The 16389-nt window shown below is 40.7% G+C and overlaps 1 long non-coding RNA gene across 3 annotated transcripts in view; it reads right to left on the bottom strand.

Annotated features, from left to right (window-relative positions):
- LOC105019439 overlaps positions 1-16389 on the bottom strand; it is a 27564-nt gene continuing 11175 nt past the window's right edge. Inside the window, exons 2-4 of one of the 3 annotated variants that reach the window (XR_004575051.1) lie at positions 11185-11360; positions 8910-9109; positions 1-3721 (exon numbers count right to left, since the gene is read on the bottom strand). This is a non-coding gene — a long non-coding RNA (uncharacterized LOC105019439). Of the gene's footprint in view, positions 3722-8126; positions 9110-11184; positions 11361-16389 lie in introns of those variants that run through there. The other 2 variants (XR_002195842.2, XR_002195841.3) reach the window with 2 other exon arrangements.

Genomic DNA, 16389 nt, shown 5'->3' on the forward strand with positions numbered 1-16389 from the left:
CATTAAGCAAATGTTAAATGCAAGAGGTCAATTTAAATGTAAAGATGGTATGGGGATAAAAATACCAAATCTCCTCATTGTAACGGTTTCATCATCTGAAAAGGAAAAGCACAAAATGTACTCACTTCCCTTTATAGTGCACCACTTTTAATAGTCGTGTGCCGTGGTCAAAAGTAATGCACTACAGAGTGAACAGGATGCCATTTTGAAAGCAACCTGTCACCTCACTTCAGATTATGTTTCATCATCATCATTCTTTCTTTGGAGGTATAATTGTGCAACATAACATCCTGTTTTGGATTACCTAACTCAATAACATTCCTGACTGCCATGTCCAAAACAATAAACGTGTTTCATATTACATAACTTTCACAACGGACTGCTGTAGGCTTGTTTGGCTTGTGGTAATGTGATACATTTTCTCCCCACCATGAAAATGTATGGCTGAGTTTTGATTGTTCAATCTGGATAATGCTGCTGTAATCATGTTAAACTTGTATCCCATGGTCGCCCGGCACTTCAGCATGTTTTTACCACTTTGAAACATCTGCTACAGGGTTTTGCCACTGGATTTGTAGAGTAATTCCACATCATTCCACATTGCAGATGATTGTTATGGATTTTTTTTTTCCATCAGTTTATGGTTTGTTTGACCTACATTTTATTAATGTGTCAATAAAAAAAATCATGGATACAATTGTTTTTTCACTTTCTTTTGGGCTGCCTCTGTACTTGTTGCCCTGAATGTGCTGAGAAGAAAATAGTAACACACTTCAGTGTGAGGTTAAAATATGAGTGCAGAACAAGCAAAGAAATGAAGTGATGAAAGAAATGTTTTTATTTTTTTGCTTGGGCCCACGGGACCTATTGTGTTAAAAAACATAATGTAGTGTAATCCTGGACAGCTAGGAAAATCACTTTCACTACTGAGACCAAAAGCGAATCCCTATTCCTGCCAAAGCTTGTAAGAACATTATAGACCATATCTGTTATTGCCTGACTGGTGGTGACAGAAATCCCACTACGCTGAGTTTGAAGTAAAAAGTCTAACAGAGGACAGGAAGTAAGCATACAAAGCAGGTGCAATTTCCTGTTACTGCTTAAAATGTGCGTGGGGGGAAAAGGAAAGAGTGGAGAGGTGAAGTTTTTGGTAACAGATGGTTGGATTTTAGAATTCTGTATGGAAGAATACCACTACAAAGATGCCAGGAGAATGGGAAGAAAGGATGAAATGAAAAAAGGAGGAAGGATGTGGGTTTGACTGATGGGAGGATGAGGTAGTTGGGGTTATCCGCCGGCTGCTAGGACCATGCTGGGACCATGTGAGGTGAAATGGGAGGGGAGATGTGATGAAAAGAGTATGAGAGAAATAAAGAGTATGAATTATCCTGTTCAGATATTTTTCTAGAAAAACTATATTTGGATGTGTTAAAAAGGTATTTTTTTATGCAGTCAAAAGTTAATGTAAAAAAGAAAAGAAAAAGCTTGACCAAAATGCCAATTCATGTATATATTATAAATGACCTTTTAGCTGGCTATGCATTTAAGAAGCAAACACAATTTATATCACATTATTATCATGAATTGTGCTGGTCCGTGGATGAATCAGCAGGGACAGCCTATAGTTGCACTAGCTAGCTATTCGCTTACATTAATTGGTTTTCTATGAACATGATCTATTACCTAGCTAGCCAGATTTGCAATCATAAGATAAACAAAGGTTTGATGTTAAATCACAGCCTAGGGACTGTAGCTTAGCAAACATTTCTAGCTAGCTGCTCCTGGCAAACAACATTAGTTGGCTTGCTAACAGTTCTCTGTAGTATTTAACATGTTGTTTTGCATCATTTGATGTAATATAGTTAGCTAGACAAGTCTTTTTAAAGCAGGCATTAGGAATAATTTGATGTCTGTCAGTATACATAACTTAACCATATGTGCAAATTGACAGGTTCTAGGCTTATTTCAGGCATGATATAATGTGTGTTTCCAGTTGAGATTTAAGTCAGTAGAAAGAAATCAGACTAGATTTGATCTTTTGCATAATATATCTGAATTTAATCAGCTTCTATTTGTACAGTAAAGCAGATGTTTTCTCCCACAAAACTCAAGATGGCTTGAAATCTATGAGTCTAAGTTGCTGAAAGTATGCAACTCCAAGCTGCTTCTTTGCCATATGGCAGCTGTCTTACTAACATCTGAGATGACACAGCATCCTGTTTATTATTGCTGCCAACAGGAAGTACTCTTCATTACTAACAATGTGCACGATGTACACTAGCCTGTTTTTGCCCTTCCAAAATGAACCACCAACCTGATAAAACATCCCATTTAATTCACACCTGCATGTTGTCAAAAGAAAACACATTCGGAGTGTGCAGTGTGACTACTTGTCATTAAATTCTCCAAAAATCTGTTGCAAATGTTGCAAAATCTAAATTCTGATACCTTTAATCAGTAAGCAAAAGAAACAAATGTGTTTCTCTTTTCACATTTATCGAAAAGAGAAAGCAAAAGGCAGTGTCCTATTTTTTATCTGAGTGGAGGCAATGGGCAATGATTCCATCAGTGGGGGCTGATTGCATTATGTGTTCCTTACTTACTTAAATAAGCAATAAATCACATGTCAGTACCATCAGTAGAGAAGGACAAAAGGTAAAGCACATCACACACTGGCTAAGGGTATATTGATGATAGTTGTGAACCAGCTTGACAGACATGGTTGTCATTACTGGGTCATGGAGAATATGAGTATTCCTAAATGCAATTGAATGTAAAAGCTATACTCTCATTGAAAAATTGTCTAGTTCACAAATAAATTCTAATTTGATTTTGAGAGGAAAATAAATTCTGCAACATCTGCCTTTTTATAGAAAAGGATGACCAATGATGCTCACTAAATGAAAAACAGAAAATGGAGGAGTCGTCATTTAACCCTGTTATGTTTATTAGTGATGAGTGGAAAAAGAAGACTGAGATTTCTCCCCAATATTAACACAAAATGTGTTTTCATATCCAACTTTTTTGCATATTAGATATGTTTAGCCGATATTTGTCAGTGATGGACATTCAAGGGAACTGTAAACAGAAAGCTGTGACATGAACTACCATCAGCAGTGCATTCTTGTTTATAATAGTTGGGATATGGCATAGACTTGTATGGTGCCTCTAGCTAATATGGTATAAAAAAAAAAGGGCTCACAAAAAGTGTTTACCAAAGCTGAATAAGACAGAGATCCCAAGACGTTATTCAGAAGCTTTGGATGAGTTCATGTCAACCAAAATGGAGCTTTTAGTGTAGCCTATGACAGAAGATTGTGGCTAACAGGATCTGGGAAAAATATTCCACCAAAACAAAGCACACTTTAAGATCTAAGGGGCTGATACTCAAAAACCTAGGATGAAAGGCTGTTGCCATGCAAAGAAGGGAAACTGTTAAATGGGGTCATAAAATAACTTACAGTATAAACAATGACATCAAGTGACATTGTAAACCTACAGTGCGAAAAAACACCAAACAACCTCCATTAAAGAGACATTAAATGTTTTTTTTTATATCCTGACAGAGGTTCTCTCCTGGCTGGCCTTGATCCCCTGATTGTCTTGCCACAATGTTGTCGGCTGGATAATGACAAAGGTCAGGGTTCAGACACTCTTTCCTGAGTCATGGGGCAAAATCGCAGCCCTTTCAACTCATGGATGTTTTAATCTTCAAGAACATCTGTAGAGGTGAAACAGAAGATCACAAACTATCACAGAGGGAAAAGGCTATCTAAAAGTAAAATTCAGCAACAACAAAAACAGGTTTGACATGCTACTCAAAGAATCTGTGACTCTGCCAGTGAGATTTTCAGAGAAATAGACATACAAGCACAGAGAATGAAAATGTGTTTGACAACAAACAGCATATTAAATAAAACTAAATAAATGGAAGGCCACCCCTTCAGGCAACAAAGGTGTTAGGCGTTTATAATCTAATGTATTTAAAAGTATATTTTTTAGGAGTGACACATGTAAACCCCCACACTCTGTATATCTGAACATGTGGTTCAGGTAGAGTACATTAAATTGTCTTCATTGAATAGCATTGATTGATCTCAAACATGGTTGGTTGGATGTTCTCTCAGCATTAGAGCGTTATCATAGAACTCTGGTTAGGGCTACTGCACTTTAGAAGAAAACCACTGAGAAAAGAAAGAGCGACTAAGAGCAATACAGAGAAAGAGAGAAAGTGAACATAGCAAATTGATGCAATTTGCTGTAAAGGATAACAACCCTAAACCAATATGGCCATCAGCTGATATTCAGAGGACTCAGTGAGCATGTGCGGTTCATGACACTCATTACCAGCTCAGGTCAGAAGACCACTGGATGGAGAAAAATAGGATCTGTTCTCTGAAAACAGGATGACACCCTTGTTTGTTTGGCCTTAACTCAATTTGAGCAACATATTCACATTTGATTTCCAGAGGGAGATTCGGATTGCTTTCTTCATTGTCGGCGACGGATTGTACCGTAATTGAGCAGATACTAAATAGGCCCACGTCCACTGCTATTGTCCTACTCACTATGAGGAGGTTGCATGAAATCACCACGTTCCCTGATATTGGAGTGATAACCACGGGACTCATAATGTTTTGGCCATTTCCCAACACACTGATCGTAATTGTCTCTTAATATGCATGCAGACAGTATCTCCGAGACGGAGCGCAGACCATATTATAATTTGCCCTCCGATGTTGATCGTAAAACAGGCCAGCAAACCGAGCAGCAACAGTTGGCTCGCTTCCCAACTTCTCCGGAGGACTTAATAAATAATATCTCCTTACTGTAATAACTCATTCCTCGTATCTCGACCCGACATCAACATTCATGTGCCAGTGTGTCCTTTCCTGAACTACTGTAAGCAAGAAGGTGCCCTTCAAATGGGCAACAAGCGCTAACTGAATGCATGTTAAGATCAACCAGAAACTCCCACGTTTTAAATTGTACCCCACAGCTTCAGGGTGACTCTTTATCTGCTCAGAGCAGTTTATCCTCTATGTGTTCTTGCTGTGTAACAAGTGAGAAATGAGACTATTTTCTATGCAGACGCATGGAAGGGGATACTGGATACCAAACACATCGATAATGGTACTGCAGCATACAATGTTGTTTAAAGAAAAAAAAAAAAAAGATCAACCCACGTTAAGTGTAAAAGGGTGGATTCATCAGTCAAAGACGACAAGAGATTTAGATCCATATCTATTTTATATGAACACATATGCAGAAGACCTTATCTCCATATTCATATGGGCAACTCCATGCAGTGCCATTAATAATCCCAATAGCTCTCCATAAACCAAATGGTAGCCATGGCAATTCAATATGAATAAGTGAATCGGGTATATTGGAGACCTTGGAAATATGAGCATTTGTGATTAGGTACAGGGATTGGAATAGGGATAAGGAGGATGGAAAATCCTTCCACATCTGTTTTCCCTGTAGGAGGGTTTCCTATTGGGGCAGATGAATATGGATTTCCATTAGGAAGTGGATAGTTCATAGCCAGGTGATTTGTTCCAAGATAACAGCCAGTGGATTCCACAACTTGGCTCCTTGAACTTCTCCTTGAGTGAGTCAAGTTATTGGTGAAACGAGATTTTTCGAGACACCGAGATTAAAACGCAGTTGAATGAATTGGCAGCCGGCAATCACATACACACGTGTGTGTTCGTATTTGTGTTTGTGTGCGGCGCAATCCGCACTGAAGCTTTATGTCTAACTTCCCATCTCCACACACCACCAACTCTTTCCGTCTCGTTCTTAAAGCACAAATCCGGGTTAGTGCAGGCAGGTTTCAGGACCATCGATCATACAGCCATGCTGCTAATGATTCCTCATGAAAGGATGGAGATGATCCAGTGTGATGAAAATACATGTGGGTGCCTGGAGCGAGAATCAACAATGAGGTACTATAATGAGACTCCATTAATAATAACTAGGTACTCTAGAAGAATTGAGCAATTCTTGACAAATGCACCGTGGCAGTGAAGCTCCCAACAATGCTTAGTTTAGATAATGGCATTCTCATCCATTTTGTAGAAAGTGCCATGCTGTTGTGCTGGAGTCACCTGGTTATATTTAGGGTGAGAAAGTAACAAGGATTCATCCCAAATTGGATCATATTCCCATAGCGCAGTAGAGTCGTATAGCCCTGTTCTAAACTAGTAACCAAATCGGAGTAATTAGGACACCGAGTTAATTGAGTCTTTTCACTACATTTATGACAGGAACTGAGAAGTTACTAAGCTGGATTGTCAGATGGAAAAAAAACTAAAAGTTGTTTAACCAGTTACATATGCCCAACCGCTGGTCTTTTTTTAGCACAAGAAAAAATAAACACGTCAATAGTTCAAAGAGGTCAAATCATTTGAAATAATTATAAAAGAGAAATTACTGAAATTATTACACATATTAACTGTTAATGATTAAATATGACTGAAGAGCAATGTGCCAGACTCTCTTAATAGTCAGCTGTTGAATAGTGGGTGAAAGTCTATATATATATATATATTTATATTTATATTTGCATGGGCCAGGGACAAAATATCACAAATCCAAAAGGTTCCATTCAGTCTCACAGCCATGACTAGACAATGCAAGGTGACGATAATCAATGAATTGAATGCATGACACATACGTAGTCCTAGCAACCCTTAAAAACTTGACTTAGAGCTACAATATAAGATGCCATGTTCCCTGCCTTGTTTTTTTTGTCTGGTTCTTCTCCCGAAAAGAGAATCACAGATAACAACCCGATGAATGCCGCATATCAGACCTCTCCACAGTTTGACATAACCTTACCTCAAATAAGGGGTTTTTCTGCCCACTTTGTGGTGGGCAGAATACATGCTTGCAAACACAATAACACAAGGCTACCAGGCTCAGAGGAAGATAAAGCCCAGAGCTTCTTTTTTGTGAAGTGTGAGTTGTGTGCGTCTATTTACAGTAGGCTGTGGTATCGGAGATGTGTGGGCACGCACATCTCACCTCCTCCCCTTTCAGCACTTCTCAGAACAGGCCAGGAAGAGAGAAACAACATTGTGTAAGGACTGATTAGAGTCAATGTGGAAGGGTGGAATGGTTATATAATTCTGCCGTTCTACTGGACCGGCGGTTTGTGTTTTGGCGGGTTGCGGTATACACTTATAATCAGCGGGTATTGAGAGATGCAAGACGGGAGAGACGTATTTGGCGGACTGCCAAGCAGCTTACATGTTGTGGCACATGCTGAGGTATGAACTTGAGAATGTAAAGAGAGCCCCTTTATAGTAAAGTATTTTAGAAATGCCGAGCAAGATCTCCTTTGGATTTACCTCAGAGATGACGGATGGCTGATATTGCGCGTGGGACAGACTTTTCAAAACAGTAACCATGTGATAACCCAAAGTGCAGGCCTCTGCACAACCAAAGACAACCAACATGTCAGTGACGAAGTGTACGTCGCCCTAGTCAGTGCCCTAACTAAGTATCACAGTACTTACAGTATGTACACTGTTACTACACAGGAATGGAAACATATGGAAAACTGTTTTCACATGGTGGTTTTATTTGTCCCCTTGGTTACGCGAACGCAACTTTTGATCTTCCATGGATATCAATTAAGTTCATGCATCTTAGCAGGTATGTAACATCATTGCGATGTCTGTCAATAGAGCTGTGATAATACACTAACAGTGACTGGAGTGAAAGCAGCATAGAGGTGAAGTAGGATTTGTTAGAGGGACCTCTTTAGTGAAATGAGATGCTGGGAACTATGTTGGAGTCTTAATAATAGCCCAGATACACTTGCAAAAGGTTATCCCATAGCAATATAAGTATTGAGACTGTTGACCAATACAAATTCTGCATTTGGAGATCTACAACCCTGTTTCCAGAAAAGTTGGGACACTGCGTAAAATGCTAATAAAAACCGATTGCAATGATGTGCAAATCAATTATCCCTACAATTAACTGAAAATAGTTCAAAGACAACATCAAATGTTGAAACTGAGAAACTTTATTGTTCTGGAAAATATACATGCCCACTTTGATTTTGACGTCAGCAACATGTTTAAAGAAAGTTGGGACAGGGTCATGTTTACCACTCTGTTGCATCACCTCTTCTTTTAATAACACTAAGTGTTTGGGAACTGAGGAGACCAATTGCTGTTGTATTGTATGCAACTACATTGCAGTGACTGAGGCATAATCTATTAGCTAGTTTTCAGCATAGAAACAAACTAACTGAAAATGACTGCTAAGGTGCCAAGCTACAGTTTTTGATACCAGGTCCTGGCCAAAGATTTTTATAACTAAACCAAGATAGCTTTTACAAGCAATAATTCACAATACAAATGATATGGTCAAAGAAATCCATGCAAGATCCCATAGTACAATTCGGTGTGCATTCTTAGCTGTTTTGAGAACATTTTGCTAAAGATAATAAAGGTTAGAAAACATAATGCACTCGGTCACATACAGAAAACTGTATTGAGGACAGATGTTTCATAGATTAGATAATTGGCAGAATGTCAGCCTAGTTTCAACTCACTACATATTCCTCCAGTGCACAGCCACCGGGCTTCCCCTCCTGTGTTGTCAGTGGAAATGACAAACTGATCCATCAGATGTCTACATCCGGTGAAGGGTCTGGTATCCAGATCATCTGTGTCCTGGCTATTTATCATCCCTGGTATTACATGTGGATTCGGTAGTACCGACACCTTGTACTTACATGTAACAAAGTCCCTTTTTTACTGTATGATTTACAAACATCTAATTTACAGTTTCAAATGTGTAATTGCCAAACAATGGTTACATAGTGTGACAAAGGAATGTGCAATAACATGAGTAGTTACACATTCACCAAGTGAATGTCCAGTTACCCGCACGGCCGTGGGAAGGTGTCTTGATCAGTGGTGATGATAGATGAGCGAGGGAGGGGATACGGAACCGATTCCAAACAGGCCGACGCCGTGTGCACACCGACCGAAGGGACACGCGCCTCGCCGACGGACAAAAGGAAGACGCAAACCCATCTGTAGTTTGGGGTCTCATCAGAGGGTGCAGAGGATACAACAGGGGGCTGTGTTTTTGAATCCACAAAAAAAAATTATACCATGTAGTTGCATAGTAATGACTATAATACTCCAATTTATTTTTCTATACTTTAAAATTTTCTGGATGAGCAATGACCATAGAGGCAATCACACACACCAGTTCTCTTTGATTTTAAGGATCACAGTGGCTCTGATGTGGTGTCTGTAACCCCCAAAACATACCTAACTGAACCTGTTCTACTGTACATCTGCCATCTGCAATGTCCTCACATAGCCCCAGCAGTGACAAACAACCTTCCATTTATTTGAGAGGGTGTGTGTGTGTCTCTATATATATATATACACATGTGTGTGTGTGTGTGTGTGTGTGTGTGTGTGTGTGTGTGTGTGTGTGTGTGCGCATGCATGCACATGTGTCCACATGTTTCCTTCACCAGGTCCCATGGCACCGTCTGGCACACAAGGCATGCACACTTTAGAGTCCTCCTCCTTCCTGACCATTCAGAGAGGGAGATAGTGGAGAGGCATGGGGGAAGGGGGGAGGGGTAGATTCGCAGGCAAACACTAAAGGTTACCGTCCCCATTTCACATCAAATATCAAGGACACGGGTAATTAGCGTGCACAGTTGCTAGGTTCCGACAGTATCATAGGGTTTCTCTCCGATCTGACCTTGTGGAACACGGAGACACTGACGCTGCTCGCATCGGAAGGAAGTTGACCGAAAATGATACATTTCATGGCGGTGGTAAACACTCGCTAATTGCACATTTTCCAATGTGTCCGGAGATAATTGTGTGTCAGGGCCCCAAAAAAAAAAACATTGCTGTGGAGGGAATAGATTTCTCTCCGGGGTTTGATCCTATTGCACCTCTGCAAATACAGGCTGGTTGGGGCACAGCCCTCCGGCCCGCCAATGTAACAGAGGTTAAAGACGCCAAAGGCAAGCACATAATAGGCCCTAACGTAGGAAGATAAATATGGGGGGTGGGGGGGGTAAACTGAAATAGAAGTTTCATCCAATGATTAATAAAGAAAAAAAAAGAAAAAACGATTGTGGTGAAAAATGAAAGGATTTCACCACAGCAAACAGAGTCTCCTTGTAACACGATGTTTAAGGCCGGGTGTTTCTGTAAAAGCACTTTGTGACAACTGCTGTTGTAAAAAGGGCTTTATAAATACATTTGATTGATTGATTGATTGATTGATGGTTGAGGGTGGTCTGTGGTGGCTGGCTGGCGAAAAAAAAAAAAAAAAGGGTGTGAGTGTGTGAATTTTCTGGGCTAGCTTTGTGGGTGGTGGGTGTTCAAATACAAATATAGTGCCATACAGTGAGCCAGGGAAGGGGAATCTGATCCGGGGTTGTTAAGGGCCAAGCACATTGTTTGAGTCCAGGATTAGGACTAGTGGATACTGGGGGGAATGTTAACTGTGCCGGTCAGCAGACAGGATCGGTGGTCTTACCATGCCTGCTGTGTCCAACGGCTGTCACTGGCTGATAGTGTGAGATGACATGCAGGCCTGAGGGCATGGCTTATCGCTATATTGTGAGGTATTTGTGTGTGTGTGTGTGTGTGTGTGTGTTGTCCATCATCTGAGAGCTCCGCTGCGCTGACCCAACACATCACATCTAAGTTCAGAAAGTCCCAAATGCCTGCACCAGAATTCAGCAACTAACGTTAAATCAAGGAATTCATGCACAATAGGCTTGCGGCCATTTGAGACAGCACTGATGTAGCTTTAAAGTCTCGAAACCGGACGAAGACTGCGTGGCTGTGTGTTGGTCTGGTATTGTGAAAGACTGAAATCACCAAGCATAAATTAACTATGCATCGCCAATATGGAAGAAATATGTCCTAGAGCTTTAATAGAACAAATAAAGGAGAGAAAGTGTATGCCTTCTATTGTCTAGGAAAGACGTTGATGGGTAGAAATGGAGCGTGTCAATGCCATAGAAAACTGTATCCATGCTAAGAATAACAAGTCTGAGCTGTTACGTTCAATAAATGGATGTTTTCAGGTAAGGGGAAAGGATTGTGTAAGATTGGAATAGGGAAGTTTCTAGCCAACAAGGATCAATTATAAACTTGCTCAGGTACCTACCTCTGCCGTGGCTCATTTGGGCTGTTGCCGTTGTCGTCTCTCTGAGCCACTGACATTAGAACGCGTAGAGGAAGCAGAGTTCTGTGTCTGCGACTTGTTTTCTTCCTTTTAGTCCCTGGGGAGAATGAGACACATCTCCTGTCATTAGAGCTGAGCCATCGGAGGTGAGCAGGTTTCTGTGTTGAGAGAGAGGCAGGCAGAGCGAGAGAGAAGAGGGAGGGGAGAGGGAAAGGGAAAGCGGGGGAGCAGGACGTGTGGAAAAGGGGGGGGTGAGCGGTTTTAAAAGGGCAGTGTTGTGTAGTTTTTGGGCACTGTGTCAATGCTCCTCAGGGGCTTTTGCCCCCTCTCATTGTCTGTCACAGTTGTCTTGGATGTCTAAATCACAGAAACAAAATGTAATATCTGCATGTATGTTTAGTTTAATCATGCATGTACAAAATGAAGATAGAGGCGGCAAACCTGAAGACCGACCATTATAATAACCGAAAAATGCCATTATTCAATGTGTTTTAATTTGCTATTAAGCGGCACTTTTATTATAGCTGCTGGGACTGGGAGTGATCGATATTGCGTATAGGAAACATACACCGAAACCCTTTGTCATTGCACTTCATCTAAAGTCATGCCTTTTAAACAGTGACTCAAAACAGCCTGTCTGTTGACTCAGCTTTTGCCCGGCAGCCGGTAGTCCAGTCAGCCCACCGATACTGTAACAGTTGACTGTCGGTCAAGTAACTCGTGGTGTGCTTCTCCTAGCTGTGGTGACCTCACTTTACTGGTGCACTTTGGACAATGATGTCATGTGTTTGTTTTGTGTGTCAACAGCCTTTCCTTTATCGTCTCCCTTTCCCAACTTTTCCCCCTTCCTCTCTGAAATCCTACCCTCAGTATCTTTCCATTCATAATCTATTGTGTCACAGCCTTTGTTTTCAAACCACTTTGTTATTGAGTATTCTTTTGGATAATCGTTTCCATGCTACCTTCTTTTCATTTGGGCCTCTGAAGTGTATTTTCCCAAGCCTAAATAATGGCTGTGTACTTTGTTTTGGGTTGCTCTGGATTAAACAAGACATAAATGGACACTTTGTTCCGTCTCCACACCGTGTGATTTTCATCATGTCTACAAGGACAATGAATCATAAAAAGGTACACGGATGCATGCAGGTGAACTACATACATTATTACGATGACAATTCTTTTTCCATTTGTTCTACATTTATTATACCCCCATTTCTCTCCCTTTTGAATATTATGATATTATGATATTCAATTTAATATTATGGCCTAATTGCAAGTCCACAGCAGAGTTTAAGATGGAGACCCCTCTGATGAACCATTTGCCAGCCTGTTTCTTATCACAGTGCTCGTTCAACCAGGATGTATTCCTTGGCACACAGCTGAAGGAGAGCAGACATCCAACCACCCATGTGGCCTGCTCAGAGTCAATTTGCACCTCCCTCTGCAGGAGCCCCAGCACGACCACACTTTATGCCTTTTTCCCCCCTTTTCTGTGGATAGTCACACTCCTCACTTGTTTTACCAGTTTTACAGCCAGGCTTTTATTGACAGTGGGAGTCAGAGAGAGACGTGTAGCGGAGACACAGAGGTGAGGGTTATTGAACCCCGGTCTCCGTCAGGGAGACGCACATATACATGGAAGCAGGAGTGTTACCATTGGACCTCAGCTCTGCATGTCATCTTTAGTTCAATTGTCAGTTCAATTTTAAAGCTTAGCTTTAGCGCTTTATGCTCCCCGCCCCCCCATGTCTTTCAGCTGATCCTTAACCAGCTGAGAATGAATCACTGAAATCTCAAGACTTCCTTCTGATTAGGACACAGGATCCAGCATCCTACTGTAGGTGCCAGAGGGGTCGCCGGGATGCGGCTACAACGCGAAATGTTACGTCTACTCCAGGGATTCGAGCTGACATGAATGAATAAGCTAAACAAATAGAATTAACCCGAAGAGGGTGCAAATCAAAGACGAAGGAATGGTTTCGCTAATGCCCTAATAATCACTGCTTAAATGTGCTCTGCGGCTAGAAGTGACACCTGCTTCATTTCCACGGAGGACTTGCTTAAGGGCTATTACTGACATCAAGACACATTATTGCGTAAAGAGGAAGAGAGAGAACAGAGGGGCGCAGGATATATACTGAACAGTATCCATGCTAGTCAACACAACCACATGGCCGCAGGCTGTCTAACATTATCGTCTTAGTAACTTCCTAATTGTAGCACCTTTCAGCTGTCCTATGTTGTGTTTTTTTTTAGGCAGTCTGTCCCTCTGCCCATTTGTCTGTCCGTCCATCCATTCACCTGTCCGTCCATCCATCTGCCCATCTTTCCACCCGTCGGTTTGTCTTTCCGTCTGTCTGTCCATTTCTGACTGATCCAATTAGATCTAGATTAGATTATATTCAACTTTGTTCTCATTGTACAATACAAGTACAACGAAATGCAGTTAGCATCTAACCAGAAGTGCAAACAGAGGGCAGAAAAATTACAAGTATAAAGTATATGTATATTACAAGTGGAATGATGTGCAGTGAAGGCAAATGCAGTACAAATAGCAATACTAAATGTGCAATTAAGGCAAATAGAGGAGGGCAGAAGTTTTAGGTATAGTATATGTTACACGTGGGATAATGGTTGTTCGGCTACAAATGGCATTCTAGATGTGCAAACAAGGCAAATGAAGGAGTAATGTAGTAGGGTAGCATAAGCAACCGGGATGCAGGGATAGCAGCACTAAGGTCCCGGAGGTAGACGTGTGTGCGACAACTGTACAAATGCAAGCACAATGGCAATTCTGTGTGCAAAATGTAAATGCGCAAAGAGGCAAATTGAATGTACAAGGTGCCACTGAAATGCAAGGATAACAGCTGCGAGGTTCCTGAGGTAGACACGTACCTCCCGTTATCAGGCTTTGCAAGGCAGTGTCAGTCCGTTTCTGACTGATCCAATGAATGAGGAGTCATTCCTCTTTGCCACCATAAGACGCGCTTTTGATTGTCTAGACGACAAAGCAAGCTCTCCAAACTCCAAGGCTGTGAAGCCAGTCGTTGGCAGTGACAGAGATTCAACAAAGTGATAACTAATAGACACAGGTTTTGATACAAGATAAGCCATGAGGGAGACACCTTTGTCTCACACTGTGTGGGGAGGAGGAGGACCAGGGCGTCGACCTGCCGTGGACATATAGAGATGGGCTTGTGTTGAGGGGATGAGGGAATGTCAGTGACACACACATATACATAACATTGTAAAAAGGAGTATGGTGGTATCAGATGCTGGTAGAAACACAAAAGGGAGTTCTAGGTTTTATTTCAACAGCCCACCTATGGCTTCGTTACATGCATTGTCATGAGGTGCCTTGGTTATCTGTAGATCATGTTTGGTTTTCTTTGTTAGGAATGTAGGTGATGCATACCGTTAGAAAGGGAAGGTTATCGTTCATGGGTGTTCAGCTTCAAAATGCCATTGAATGCTCTTTAGATTGTGGAAGTACTTTTCCGAGTAAGTCATTTTCAGTAGACTTTTATAGTTTCAATTATGTAACAGCATTTCAAATTTGAAAACCGTTAAAGGTTTTGGCTGGACCCACTTTTTATTTGAATGTACTTACAAGATATAATGTAAGTTGGGAAAGGAGAGAAAAGGGAAAACCCAGCAGACAAGTCAGGGATCAGATTTCAGGGATTTAAACCGCAGATTCAGGTTTACTTGTCCATGGTTAGAGTAACCTGATATACACTCCCCCAGCCCCCCTCTTTTACGAGTCTCCCACCCCCAAAAGTGTCAAATGGAAACGCCCCAGTAGTATGTAATCAGTAGGTTGGGTCATTGTTTATACCGTGGATAAATGCCTCCCCCTGTTAAAGGAGAGAGTGAGTTCCCACAGAGTGCTTTTTGAAAATGATAAAATAGTTAACATTCCTTTGGCTGTGTATAATGGTTGCAGGCCGTAAGCACAGGGACTCAAAGGGAAAAACAATGTGGCACTGCTGAATACAGGCCACCCCTGGGATAAAAGATTGAACACTGAACTGTCCTCCCACTGGGCACATTTAAACATCTACTACCAAATATTTAAAACACGTTGTGAATGCAACGCTCACTCAAAACAATGTTTTTTTTCTTAGTGTCCATGTATGGTGTGTGGCGTAATGAATCACATTATGTCAGTCATACTTGTATTATCTGGACATGGAGTAAAACAAATAAAATAAAATGTTTAAATAACAATATGTATCAGTCAATAAACATTGTTGAAGATTTTACCTTTTAGCTAATTTTTACATTGGAGCTCATTTAGCAGATGCTCTTATCTAGAGCAACTTACAGTTAATACCAGCTGAAACATAACCTAATATTTCAATAAGATCATTTAGACATTACTTTTTACTGTAGTAAATACTTTATCAGCCACTCATTTGTTGACATAGCTGTATTTGACCACTAAAGCATGAAGGGTTTAATTGGATTGATAGCAATCTGTGTTGCTACTGTAGCATGAATCATGGTAGTTTAGCCATTTGTTGCGAGTTCTAACCAGAGGTACAATATCATTATTTTAGTTCTAAGTAGTTTAATTGTCGCACATTAATTGTGTTTGTAAGTTGCAAATATAAGTGTTTTCCTTATACAGCACCGTGACATATCTATGAGAAGTTTGTCTTCGCATCGCATCGCATCGCATCATCTTCCGCTTAATCCGGGGCCGGGAAGTTTGTCTTAATTAACATATTTCTAAATATAGTACTAGATCTTCATCTGAACACTTTCAACCTATAAATATAACCTAATTTACAAATACATTTTCTATTACAAATACAGAGTTTCCTAATGCCGATTATTTTTTTTAGGTGCAATCAGGTAAACAATAATGGATGCAAATGTTAGGAAACTCATTAGACAGTTACTCAAAGGGTCCTTACATAGAGGTCAGGAAATTGGTTTGGTCTAAAAAAGTATGTTTGAAATATTTTACACATTTTAAAGTTTTTTTTGAGAAAAACCCAAATGCATCTTGGGCAGGACTCCATCTCTCTATGGCATCCATTTCCTTTTCACAGTATATTGACAGTAGTTACCATAGGGATAAAACATTATGTAGGAAACACAGGAATAAAGCCTGTTTAAGCATTAGTGATTCGGCTGAAATAATACAAACAATCATTCTCCAAGGTCAACTGCGCGTGC

This window comes from Esox lucius, chromosome 21, assembly GCF_011004845.1.
Source record: "Esox lucius isolate fEsoLuc1 chromosome 21, fEsoLuc1.pri, whole genome shotgun sequence".
In the NCBI taxonomy this organism is placed as follows: domain Eukaryota; kingdom Metazoa; phylum Chordata; class Actinopteri; order Esociformes; family Esocidae; genus Esox; species Esox lucius.